General features: G+C 43.5%; 1 protein-coding gene across 1 annotated transcript in view; it reads right to left on the bottom strand.

Moving 5' to 3' along the window:
• Window positions 1-12,301, bottom strand: part of LOC128700045 (uncharacterized) — a 115,727-nt gene that overhangs the window by 65,488 nt on the left and 37,938 nt on the right. The window lies entirely within an intron of this gene.

A 12,301-nucleotide genomic window follows, 5' to 3' on the forward strand; every position in this document is an offset into this window, starting at 1 on the left:
ATCAGCGGCAGGCGGCTACCGCAACAATATCTTCAATTATCGCATTTACCTTTACCACTATCAACCACTATCACCACAACTGTTATTACTACTACGATCCTCCACAAGTGCTACAGTCGTTATCACTATCACAGCCATTACTATATCTGCTAACAATAACAAACATCCATATTTCCTAACCAACACAACATAAATACAACACTACCGCCATTACTACTTATACTAATCACACCACAAAATAAATACCACTAGTACAAGCATTACCTTATCTAACTACACCCACAACAACTACCACGAAGAACAGAGAGGTATAATACCGCACATATGACATATAACCCGCACATATGTTTGCGGGTTATTTGTGTAACAACTACCACCACCAAAGTACACTACTGCAATCAGAGGTTGTCTACAATGTAACCAGCGGAATCATACGTACTGATTCTTGCATAGTTGTCATGATTCACTTTCATACCATATGTGGTGGTTCTTCATTATGTGATTCAGTTAGGATTTATTTATGCGTATATTATTAAGTAAATTTTAAGAATTCTTTTGTCATCATTAATGGTCCACATTGTTTATATTTGCTCGTACTTCAAATGTTTTCCGTATTTACTTTTACAAAGAAATGTGAAGGACTCTCCGAAAATTTGATGAGGATCCAAGCTTTACAATTCACACTAATTTACACTGAATGCATTATCTTCATTGGGATTTAATTATTCAATACAATAAATTTACGTTGCGTAAGTAACATCCGAATTTCTTACAGATCATTGATGTTATTAAACACAGATTGCTAATCTGTGACGAAACTGTTGATACCATTAAAAAACTGGGGCTACTTTCGGAATCAGCATCACGTAGTCAACAACAACAAAAAAGATAATGCACAACTTTCGCTAAAAATTCCCCCCCAGCGTTATTTGTAATTTTGTGGTAGTTTTGGTGGAAGATACAGTTGTAGTGCTATGTTGCGGTGCTGGTTGTGGTGGTAATAGTTATGGTGAAGATAATTATAGTAGTGAGCAGTGGTGGTGGTAGTTTTGATGGTATTTGTCTTGTAGTTACAGTTCTTGTACTGTGTTGTGGTGTTGGTTGTAGTGGTAATAGTTATGGTGAAAATAATGATCATTATCTTCACCATAACTATTACCACCACAACCAGCACCGCAACATAGCACTACAACTGTATCTTCCACCAAAACTACCACAAAATTACAAATAACGCTGGGGTGGAATTTTTAGCGAAAGTTGTGCATTATCTTTTTTGTTGTTGTTGTTGACTACGTGATGCTGATTCCGAAAGTAGCCCCAGTTTTTTTAATGGTATCAACAGTTTCGTCACAGATTAGCAATCTGTGTTTAATAACATCAATGATCTGTAAGAAATTCAGATGTTACTTACGCAACGTAAATTTATTGTATTGAATAATTAAATCCCAATGAAGATAATGCATTCAGTGTAAATTAGTGTGAATTGTAAAGCTTGGATCCTCATCAAATTTTCGGAGAGTCCATCACATTTCTTTGTAAAAGTAAATACGGAAAACATTTGAAGTACGAGCAAATATAAACAATGTGGACCATTAATGATGACAAAAGAATTCTTAAAATTTACTTAATATACGCATAAATAATTCCTAACTGAATCACATAATGAAGAACCACAACATATGGTATGAAAGTGAATCATGACAACTATGCAAGAATCAGTACGTATGATTCCGCTGGTTACATTGTAGACAACCTCTGATCCACGGTGATCAAAGATTATGTAAATGAGTCTTTCGTAGATGTAAGTGAAGATGATAATTACCAGAAAGGCAAGAGCCCTTGAACAGAGATGCAGATCGATCAACACGGTGTACAGTTGAGCAAGCTGGCTGGAGTGAACCTTAATATGAAGCAGTGAACTAGGGTGGCGAGTTGTCTCGGAGGTGACGAGTGAACACAGAGACAACTCGCAGAGTGACTCAGGCCTACATACATAATAGACTTTGTATAGATAATGAAAGTGAAGACTGGGTAGACAAGATCCACAACTTTTTTCTTGACAAGTCGTGTAGCAAATATGATCCACTGTATACCCGCTTGCCCAATCAGAGCACACAGGCTACGGAAGAGTAACACACAGTGGCTTCCAACATTATAAATGGTTCTCTCTCTTAATAAGCTGAAGGTTTTAAAAGACGAGTGAGAGAATGAAGCAAATAGTCTAACGTTACGTTAAAACTGATTCCACAAATCAGGACTGGTGACAACTGTAAAAAATAGAGAAAATAATAATAATAATAATTTAATAATAAAAACAATATATAGGCTTGAGTACTTATGACTGTCAGAGATCTGGGCAGCTAAGTCACTTCCTGACAATGCCCAGTACCACACATCACCTACTTCACCAGAGAATAGTGAGGCAAGAGGCAATTAGGAGGCGCTGACTTCTGCATTCCTCTAACAATTGCTTCACGCATATAATCGTCCCACACCAAAGTCATACACTCTCACAGAAATATATACAGTTCCATGAAGTTTTCCCTCACGAAGTAAATTATTTCAGATCATTGTAGCACACTAAGTACTACAAGGAAAAAATGAACAAGAAAATTCATGTTGGAAAATATATATTTGAACGATATTTTCTATGTTCTTTGGGTCCTTCTGTAATTAAAAACCCTTCGAGCCCAGTGTGGGCTGGGTTTGTGGTAGCCCAAGATGCCTAGCTTCTCCCTTCGAGCCCCTTGGCGGCAGGGAATGGGGCTAGGCCTGAGGACAGCTGGTCCCAGAAGATGAGGTGGTACTTGTACCTCCCCCAATGGCAGATATTGGTCTGAGACATTCCTACGACAGGGAACCAAGGCCGGGCCACCTCTTGGAAAAGGCCCGGGCCGGGTGATTATACCGGCGAATCTACGAAGAATTAATGTAGTTATCCATCATGGATTCATTCTTTCTTCCCTGATACTTCGCCCTAGTTTGAATGTACTTATGGAAATGCTCACCGTTAACATACATTTCTAGTAATGTTCAAGGTCGTATATAAATCGTGTAATTTCAATGATATTCTGCACTCTAGTATCTAGGTTGTTAAATCAACTTTTTAAGCACCTGCTAGTAGTTTTCATTCTTGTTACCTGTAAACCGAAGTGTATGCCATGCACTTTATTTGAATGCAGTCATTTTGTCATTCACTTTATTTGTAACCAACATCTGCTTAACCTGCTGTCCATCAAATACATCAGCTTCGGCTTTGGCTTCAGACATTCACGAAAGTATTAAGCTTGAATTATTATCCACTCACATTACGGACATTCTTGAAAAAAAAAAATATTTATTGGAAAAAATAAAGACCTGAAAGTGGTATCAAATGGGCATGCTATAACTGCGGCAGTTCGTCCAAGGGTTCTCCTTGCCCCTTTCACGGAAACCAGTTCATAAAGCCCAGCTATTAGCTGAGGACATTGCAAAAGTCAGCCAGATCAACATTTATTATTTCAGGATGTCAGCAAATGTCCCATCTCATTTCTATGAAGTCTTTCTTGACATGCCTACTGACGATACTACAGCTTCCCCGGATACTCTGTGGAAGTTGTATGTATTATTTCATTCTCCTAGTCCAGCATGTTCCATGATTATGCACATGCAAACTGGTCACTTTGCTGGAAAGTCTTCTATTAGCTACCTGCCTATGATTTACTGGTGATCTGTCAACAGAGCTTTAGGTAAACCTGAAGGCTGAAGCACAAAATATATACGAGAGATCAATGAAAATATATATAAAAGATCAATGTAGCAAAATCTCTGCAAGATATAGTCTCAGCTGAAGTGTTAGGAGACCTCAGCAGGCTGCTCCAGTTGAGGGAATGTTAGGAAACCTCAGCAGGCTTCTCCAGTTGAGGGAATGTTAGGAGACCTCAGTAGGCTGCTCCAGTTGAGGGAATGTTAGGAGACCTCAGTAGGCTGCTCCAGTTGAGGCAATGTTAGGAGACCTCAGCAGGGTGCTCCAGTCGAGGAATGTCAAGTTAACGACTAGGGCTGCAGTGCCCTGGTTACAATACATGGAGTTGGTAGACATTCCGTCAGTTCTTAAAAGCCGAAAGAACTGGTGACTAGAGGATGCACTTGAATTCAGTATGTCAAATGCTTCCGCACTTCGCAGCATGCGGTCACACTGATATACCAGATATGCTTATAGATACTTGCAATTATTATTATAATCAAAAAGAAGATAGATACTTGCAAATGATGCTCAGTCTTCCCAAGTCCCATCCATATATGTACCAGAAATTTATGGAGGGAGTCCATGTGTGAAGTTTGGTGGCAGATAAAGGGTAGATTTTCCCACAAATTTAGTAATGGAGCAAATCTAGGTGAGAAACGTCAAAACATCTGTGGGACTGAGCAGGAGTGGGATGACTGAGATACAAAAAATACTGATGACACCAAAATAGGCCGTCTAATTCATTCTAATGAGGACACTAGAGTACTCCAGGATGATTTGAATAGACTGATGCAATGGTCGGAGAAGTGGCAGATGCAGTTTAATATTGACAAATGCAAAGTTCTAAATGTTGGACAGTTAAATAATCATGCCACATATAAACTAAATAATGTAGATCTTAATACTACTGATTGCGAAAAAGATTTAGGAGTTCTGGTTAGCAGCAATCTAAAACCAAGACAACAGTGCATTAGTGTTCGCAATAAAGCTAACAGAATTCTTGGCTTCATATTTAGAAGTATAAATAATAGAAGTCCTCAGGTTGTTCTTCAACTCTATATATCCTTGGTTAGGCCTCATTTAGACTATGCTGCTCAGTTCTGGTCACCGTATTACAGAATGGATATAAATGCTCTGGAAAACGTACAGAGGAGGATGACAAAGATGATCCCATGTATCAGAAATCTTCCCTATGAGGACAGACTGAGGGCCCTGAATCTGCACTCTCTCGAAAGGCGTAGAATTAGGGGGGATATGATCGAGGTGTATAAATGGAAAACAGGAATAAATAAAGGGGGTGTAAATAGCGTGCTGAAAATTTCCAGCCAAGACAGGACTCGCAGCAATGGTTTCAAGTTGGAAATATTCAGATTCAGGAAGGATATAGGAAAGCACTGGCTTGGTAACAGAGTTGCGGATGAGTGGAACAAACTCCCGAGTACAGTTATTCAGGCTAAAACGTTGTGTAATTTTAAAAATAGGTTAGATAAATACATGATTGGGCGTGGGTGGGTGTGAGTTGAACCTGACTAACTTGTGCTGCTGGGTCTGGTGCCGTGCTCCTTCCTTGAGTGGAAGTGACCAGACTAGGTGGGTCATTGGGCTTATCCGGGGGGGGGAGATCATTGGTCTAATCTGGGGGGGGACATGGACCTGCTCTGCATGGGTCAGTAGGCCTGTTGCAGTGTTCCTTCTTTCTTATGTTATGTTACCTGCATGCACAGGTGATAATCTAGCTATACAAAAGTTAAGTAGAGTCACTTATGTAAGAAGTGATCACTATAATCTCTAATCTTCAAGACAGAGATCACTTTCTTTTAAACCCTTCACTGAACAACATTTACACAAATTTAAAAGTTACGGCAGGAGTTAATGCATAAAGATCGAAAGACACTGGTGAGAAAATCCATGCAGATACGTTAATCTCCCACAAAGCACAAAAGGCAGTGACCTGCTGTGTACAACCTACTGTCGAAGTCAAATGTGACTCGGTTAAAGACCGGCTCTTACTGCCTCGGCAGTTAGTGACAACCGATGAGCGTCTAAGGAATCCACCATCCCAGAAGCAAACTGCTCTGCAAGATAAACTTCCATGAAAAGGCAGTAACTTAGAGCCGCAGTTCCTCCCTCCTACATCGTTTGCTGCAACATACCACAGCGTTTGAGTCTACTTCCAGATCACGGACTGGAGAGGACAGAATGGCCACCTTAATCCTAATGAATGGCGTTGGTCTGCAGTAGATGGCAAGTATATGCCGATACAGACAGATAAGCTACTTGCTCCACCAGCGCTTTTAGACGTGATGTAGACCACCTCGCTCTTTAAACTCTTACTTTTAGATTTTGTGTCAGTCATCGTATATTCACTTAGTATTTTCCTTAAATAACTTTAATTAAAATTTCACAAGAAAGTTTGAATTTTCATATCCTACAGCTTGATATTATTTTAGTTTTAGATAACACACGTCTTTATTAGTCTTATGTAGGCCAAGAAGTTGAGAAAACAATGTGTATGAGACCTCCATATCGATATGTAAATTACACATATTTCCCTAGTATTTCGCCTCTCAACCACTGGTGTGAGAGGACGCTCGTTTTCACTGCTACACCTGCCCTCTGGTGGTTTTCTTTGGCAGTGCATTGACAAAATGGCAGAGGAAGGAGTACGCCGTGTGAATACCGTCTGCATAGAACTAGTCAGAGGCACGCTTAGTACTGCAACGATGAACGTTTTATTGCCAAACATCATCAGAGATGTCTATGGTGTACCAACAGAAGAATTATACGGTGTGGCGCTGAATGGATTGTCAAGGATCTTCGTCAAACTGAACCGAGCCAGTTTGTATGACAGGGTTGTTGAAAAATTCCAGAAGAGGATCACAGTCAACTTGGCAGTGGACGTCATCATGCACGATGTATCCAAATATTATACATGGGTTAAGGTGCGTAATATGCCTTTTGAGGCAACTGAAGGAGGCTTTTAGCAGCAATGGACGGGTGCATTCGGCGACGATGGGAGTCTGGAAGGATGGGCCGTATGAGGGGCTCCCTGAGGGATCCTATACCCTCAAGATGTCGTTGGCAAGGCCGATCCGTCATACGTAACGTTAGTGGGACACAGAAAGCAAGTTTTTGTGCATTACGCTGGTCAGCGGCGGACGTGTCGCCTCTGTTGCTCTTATGATCATATGGCGGCACAGTGTCCCAGGTCACAATCGTCCAGTGGGCCGGGAGCGCTGGCGGGACGGCGGAGCTGACTTGCAGAGTGGCCGCTGGAGCGAGGAGGTAGACCGTGAGGAACAGTCAGCTGACAGGTGTGTAACGCTCCCTGAGCGTTCAGAGGATGTGGACGAATTGCCAGGTGAGCAAGGATGTCAGGATAGTGCACCCCAGGAGCGTTTCATGGACGAGGTACTCCAGGAGTTTTTGGGAATGACTGACTGGTGTCTTCAGTGAAGGTGAGGAAGTCACGACGGTCCCATCGCCTGGGGGAGGGAACCCCAGTGCAGGTGCCTTGCAGCAGTTGGTGCAAGTGGACGTTCATCAGGAGCAAGGCCAGGATGTGGATGTGTGTGTCAGTGGCGGCTCCAGAAAGAGACCGGCTGGAACGGCGGAGGTAGAGGAGGTTCTCACGCCAGGCCAGCGCCCAGGGAAAAAGGCGTGGGCGGCAGAGGAGTTGAAGGAGGTACGGGTTGGCCCAGTGCTGCAAGAGCTAAGCAGTAGACGGGCACGGGAGAGTGACGATGATCAGGTAAAGACCTGTGAGGCGCCTTGGCGCCGTATGGGGAAAGTCGCCATGAGTAAACCACAGTGGCATAGAGGAAAGCCGTAATTTATATAGCTTTCACGAGTGTTACTCTTAACGTGACTGGTCTCCGGTCGGAGATCAAGCGAGTGTGGCTGGTTTGGTTTTTGCAAAGGTACTGGATTGATGTGCGTTTTATACAGGAACATAATTTTCGGTATGGATGTGATTTGCGGTTTGAGGGTTACAAGATGTATGTTAGTTTTGCCAGGCAGTTAAAAGGGGGAGTTGCAATAGTCATCAGGGACACCAGCCCCTTGCGTGTCACGGGTTGGGAGGAGGGGGGAGGGTAGCGAGAGTAGATGGGGTCGGGGGTGAGAGGCGCGTTTGTCTTATAGGTGTGTATATGCCGGCATTGGGTAACGTAAGGGTTAAAGCAGATTTTGTGAGGGAGGACTTGTATTTTTTATGGGCTTTGCCGGCAGTCACGATCATCGGCGGGGACTGGAACTGTGTGATTCGTGAAAGGGACGTGGAACCAAGGGAGGCGGGGTGTGTACTGAAGGTTCTGCAGGACACATTTCAAGAAGTTGGTCTTGTGGACGTAGTGGGGGAGGTCGTTTAGCGCCTGAGCATACTTTTGTCAGGAGAGAATATGAGGCGCGACTAGACGTAATGCTGGGTATAAAGGTACGGGACATGCAAACGGTTGATGTAGGTTTCTCAGATAACAGAGGGGTAATAGCTGACTTGCAGTGGGAGGGAGTGGTCAGAGTTCATGCTGGTTATTGGAAGTTGAACGTAGGATTGCTTAGGGGTGAGGAAGGGGGTGTAGGGTTCGAAGTATGGTGGGGTAGGACCACTGAGGGTAGGGATAGGGTACTGCATCTCGTTGACTGGTGGGAGACGAAAGCAAAGCCTTGTATTGCGACCTATTTCCGAGGCAGGGGGAGGGAGGAAGCGAGGTGGCGTTAAGGCTTACAAAATTATTTGGAATTACAGCTGAAGGATTGCTACGACAGGGGATGTGGGGGGGGGTGAGGCGGAATCTATAAGGGATAAATTAGCGGACATTTGCAACGAACGGTTTAATGAAATACGTTATCGTTCAGGATTGGAGGACGTGCTGTGGGGCAACAAGCCGTCTGATTTTGTGTTACTGAAGTTGCGAGAGCTTCGTGCTGTGACTACCATGTTGCGATTGGTGGCAAGCTCCGGGGTGGAGGGATACCAGGATGGTACGGTTTTCGCCACAACAGAAAGCATGAGCTCTTACAATGATGCTTGGTTTCGGGAAAAATGGAGGGGATGGGTGGGTATAGGTTTGCACGATTTGGCGGGGGAGGGTCGTAATGTCCTAGTGACAAAACTTAGTGAAAGGTTGGAGGAGGATATACGTGAGGAGGAGGTAGCCGAGGCGACTTTTGGGATGTAGACTGGCAAGACACCAGGCATTAATGGTTTACCAATAGAATTTTATAGGACGCATTGGGGTTGCATTAGGCATTTATTTGTCGGGGTTCTAAATAACATGTTGGCAGGCGGGAGGATGAGTCAGTCCAAACGAACGGGTGATGTAGTGATGGTTCCTAAGAAGGGTGGCGGGCTTGGCCTGAGTTCTTACTGGGCAATTTCTTTAATGTGTGTAGATTATAAGGTTTTTGCGAAGATATTGAGCAATCGTTTGAAGGTGGCACTGGGGTCGGTACTACATGTGGGACAGTATGGAATCCCTGGGAGAAGCATGAGAGAGGGGCATGGACGTATCAAAGACTTCCTGGAGGGGGGGCAGGGGAGGAGGCGTTCTTGGTTTGGACTGGGAAAATGCGTATGATTGTGTAGATAGGGGTTTTATGCATGTGTGTTTGGTTGGCTTGGATTTTAGTGCAAAAGTGGTGGGCTGGGTTGAAACTTTGTATGCCGGGGCAATAATGAGGGTTCAGGTGAATGGACGACTGGGGAGCAAGATATGCATGGAACGAGGTTTGAGGCAGGGATGCCCGCTTTCCCAAGTCTTGTTTGCATGTGTCCAGAATCCGTTTTATGAGCTGGTGGATCACGGGTGGAGGAGGGGGATGCGTATAGTGGGGTACGTGGATGATACAACGGTTTTGATTAGTGCACTGGAGGATTTCGTCTACATGGGCGAGGTCATCGAAAAGTTTGGGGTCGCAACAGGTATGAGGGTTAACAGGTGTAAGTCAATGTTGCTAGAGGTGGAGAGCTGGGTGGGAGGGAGAATGGGCGAGGGGTTTGGATGGACATGTGTGGATAGGATTAGGATTTGTGGGATTACATATTTAGCGGAAAAACAGGCAAGCAGGGATGTTAATTCGGTGGTGGTACAGGACAAGGTGCTGGGTAGATTACGTGGACTACGAGCTGGGGATTCCTCGTTGCACCAGTGGGTGATGATCGTGAATTCGCTTGTGTATAGTTAAGTCTGGGGAGTGGTAGCTGTTTACCCTTTGAGGGCCTGTGACGTAACAGAGATACAGAGGAGGGTGTTGAGGTATGTGTGGGGACATGGACGGGCATGGTTGCAACATGAGGTGGTAATGTCTGGAGTACGAGCGGGGGGTTTAGGTTTGCTAGCTTTGGGACCTAGGGTGAGAGTAATATATGTACGGGCGTGTTACTTGAGATTAGGGGGGACTAGAGGATGTAGGGTGGGGGAGGTTGGAAGAGAAGTCAGATGTTGGTGGCATGGAAAGGAACTAGAGGCATGTGAAGACTTGCTACAATTCATGTTAAAAGTGAGGGACGCCCGTGGCATACGTGTAGGAAGGCTGGTGAATGTAGGATTTTGGCAGGAAGCATTGTCAGAGGTGGAGATTTATCCCACATATAATTGGAAGGTAATTTGGGAGGAATTCCGGCGGCTTCGTATACCAGCCAAGGCGCGGGAGGTGGTGTATAGATTTATGATGGGGATCCTGGCGTCTAAGGTAATGTTATGGAAAATGGGTTTTGTTGAGGATGCAACCTGCGTACATTGTGGTGATGAAGAAACGGCTTTTCATGCAGTGTATTTTTGTCCATCCCTAGAAGAGGTAAGGTTGTGGGTGCGAGGTGTTTTCGGGATGCTGGGAGGCAGGGTGGCTGTGTTAAGGGCGTTACTCCTTGACGTGGATGGGGTGACACAGGATGTGGCGCGAGCGTTAAGATATATCGTCGTGGACTATTTGTACATGTCCTGGGGAATGCGTGAGGTGCGGGGCACTGGTAGGATTGGGGCGTTGGCCGCACGTTTTTACAGAACAATGTGCAGAAACAGAAGCGTCTATGGTAGCAGGTGGATTGTATTTTTTCCTGAAGGGTATTGCGATATGACGGTGGTAAAACTTCGCAGATTAATTGGAACAGGACGGCAATGGGCTGGTGGACAGCGATGATTTGGCGTGAAAGTGGACTGAACAGTAGTATGATAAGGGTGGAAGCAGGAGGGAAGGGGGAGAGAGGGTTGGTTCTGGTATGTTATTAGTGTGGATGAGCAATGGTTTCGTCAGTTGCTTTAGTTGCAATGTTGGCTGTTTTGTTTAATCTAACTTGCAATATTCCACATGTCTGTTTTTGTATGATTAGTTATCCATTATAGTGTTATGGAGTCTCTATCGAGCGGTATGCTTTACATGTAATATGTTACATTTACCGTTTTTTGCTTATGTTTGTTGTCCTGTGCACCCGGGGATACCTGGGTTTTGTAGAGGACTCTGTTATCATGTGTTAATTAACCTTGCATTACGTTGCAAGGATATCTGGCGGTTGTCACTGTTTTATGTTATGTATAACAACACACTGATTTATATGCACTATAACTTGATGGAGTTATTCCCTCATATATATGAGACCTAAAACAGTGCTGTATTGGTCATTTTATGTTAGGGTGTTTTGAATCTTGACGAACATTCTAAGTCATTGTGTGCACTACATATTGTTAGTTGTATAAGTTAGGTTTAATATACGCATGTGTTTAGTGTACATGTAGGAAAGTATATATGTGAAAGGTGGATAAGGTATAGGGGATGGGACATGGCTACAGTTGGTGGCATGCGCATTTATTGTGGTACTGTTGTGTATTTGGTTTGTATTTTACCTGTTAGAACTGTTGGTGTCTTGGCGCAAGTGAGCTTATGTAGCACAATCTATGCACTGTAAAATGTATTTTTGATACAACTTTTAAAATGTTAGGATAACAGTTGGCATTTTGTCACTACTGTAGAGTTGTTGTCATTAATATTATACGTTCTTAGGTTTAAATTGGTTTGGTTAATTTATAAGTTAAATAAACAATGGTGAAATGTTGTACATTTTGGTGAATTGGGGTTCATAGGGGGGAGGGGGTCGTTATACTGCTTCCATTTTTTCGGCATGTATTTTACTGTGTGTATATTGGATTTTGTTGATGGGAAGGGGTAAGGGGACTCTGTATTTTGTCTTACTTGCACATTTAATTTTTGTTGCAATGGAATTATGTATCATGGCAGTATTCATCTAGCAGCTGCATGAAGTGTATATATTTTGACATTATTGCATGGCGCAGTGTTTCGACCACGATGACTATATTGTTTGTCGATGATCTGATTCTGTATACTTTGTTTAGTTAATGTATTGCACTACCCAACGTAGCACCCAGAATGACCAAAGATTACCAACAGTGAAACCTACAAATCGAACATAATAGAGATCAAAGGAAGACTGCCCACAAACCGAAAGCAACACCCCGCTGCCAGCCGAACAACGTAACCCTAAACTTTGTATAACTACAACTTCTTCTTAACTACAACAATTCCTGTAGTATTATGAGGCGCAATCTAAGAGGAAACAGC

The sequence above is a fragment of the Cherax quadricarinatus genome, chromosome 64 (assembly GCF_038502225.1).
Source record: "Cherax quadricarinatus isolate ZL_2023a chromosome 64, ASM3850222v1, whole genome shotgun sequence".
Classification (NCBI taxonomy): Eukaryota; Metazoa; Arthropoda; class Malacostraca; order Decapoda; family Parastacidae; genus Cherax; species Cherax quadricarinatus.